Below are 1,706 nucleotides of genomic sequence, written 5' to 3'. Positions count from 1 at the left end.
GCAGTCAAGATTGAACTCAGGTAAAACTCTTCGTATCAAATGTTAGGAAGATGGCTGTGGTGGAAGTGGCATAGCTTTTGGATCTTCCTGAATCCCCACGTAGAAAAAGACAGTGAAATTTAAAAAAATCAACGAACAACATTTACAACAAAGCTAGGTGACAAGGCACACACTGAGCCCCATAATACAAACCAGCAAAAGCCACAAGACCTGCGCATTAGCAGCATCTGTTCAGGAAGAAGCAGCGGGAGGCCACGGGATGACCGATAACCCAACAATAGAAGACTCCAAAACAGCCACCAGATACTCACAGGGAGCTGCAGCGGGCCAGTGTACAAGCAACAGCAGAAATGAGGGGGGTTTGTCCCCTGATTAGCAGGTGAGGTAAGGGGCCTGCAGGAACCAGGCTGACAGCCTTAGCACCCCCACCTTCCCACCTTCCACAGGGCTCCACACTCAGGCAAAATGGTAGGAGCTGAATCAAAATTGACAGGAAGGAACAACACAGATGAAGGTCCAGGTAAAAGTGGGGCAGACAGATAGAGCAAGAAAAACTCAGGGAAATCATCTTAAAAAATTTTTTTTAGCATTACACAGAAACAGCAGTTGTTGTTAGAACAAAATATCCTTTTGATAATCAGGAGAACTAAATTCGCATAAAAATGAGTAACAGAAAAGTGTCAAGGCCAAATTCCATACAAAGATACTATGTGTTTTCAATAAAAAGTATTATTTGGGAATTTTTTACATATTGTGAAGATGAATTAAATTATCATTTTTGCCACCTTAAAATTTCATGAGGAGGAAAAAATTCAAAATCTTGATAAATTACTTTCAATTTTGACATAATAAAGAATGTAAAGAGAAAAGAAAATGGAATACATTGTTGGAAAAAATGTTTAAAACACATTTTAATTTCACTAATCAACTTTGAATTTGTGACAGTTAAAATTATTATAATAATTCTAAATTTTTTATTATTTTTCAGATTTATTCTTGATTTCTAGTTCTTTTTCTCATGGCAATATTTGGTTTTGGCCTTGATTTTAGCCAAATATTGACTTTAACTCCTGGCTCTTTAGCGTTTGGAAAAATATATATCAGTGCATTTCAACCTTGTGAGATTTATGTCCTAGATGACAAAAACAGAACATGGATTCTCAGCAGGCTACTTCCTCCCAAAAGGAGAATGAGAGGAAGAGGTTGTGCCAGCATCCTCAGTCTTTCTTTCTAGACTTATCAATCAGATTAAGTCTTTATCAATTATCCACCACTGTTTAAAAACCACCTGAAAACTTAGTGGCTTAAAACAACAACAATTTTATCTGTTCACAACACTGTGGGTCATGCTTGCTTTGGCAACACATATACTGAAATTGGAACAATACAGAGAAGATTAGCACAGCCCCTGAGCAACGATGACAGGCAAATTCATGAAGTGTTCCATATTTTTAAGAGGTCAATTCCTCAAGAAAAAATAACAATTGTAAATACATATATGCACCCAACATTGGAGTACCTAAATATATTAAGCAAACAGTAACAGATCTGAAGAGAGAAATAGACAACGATACAATAACCATAGGGAACTTCAATACCCCACTTTCAGTAATGGATAGATCATCCAGACAGAAAATCAACAAAGAAATGTTGCACTTGAACCATATATTTAATATACATTTATAGAACATTCCATCCGTCAGCAG

At 36.8% G+C, this 1,706-nt stretch overlaps 1 non-coding gene across 1 annotated transcript; it reads left to right on the top strand.

Moving 5' to 3' along the window:
• Window positions 1-1,348: 1,348 nt before the first annotated feature.
• LOC131411623 (U6 spliceosomal RNA) lies at window positions 1,349-1,453 on the top strand. Its single transcript, XR_009221608.1, has one exon. It is a non-coding gene; the product is annotated as a U6 spliceosomal RNA (small nuclear RNA).
• The last annotated feature ends 253 nt before the right edge of the window (window positions 1,454-1,706 follow it).

This window comes from Diceros bicornis, chromosome 11 (assembly GCF_020826845.1).
Source record: "Diceros bicornis minor isolate mBicDic1 chromosome 11, mDicBic1.mat.cur, whole genome shotgun sequence".
NCBI classification, from domain to species: domain Eukaryota; kingdom Metazoa; phylum Chordata; class Mammalia; order Perissodactyla; family Rhinocerotidae; genus Diceros; species Diceros bicornis.
Note: the sequence above shows the minus strand (reverse complement) of the source record. Positions and strands in the feature narration are given on the sequence as shown.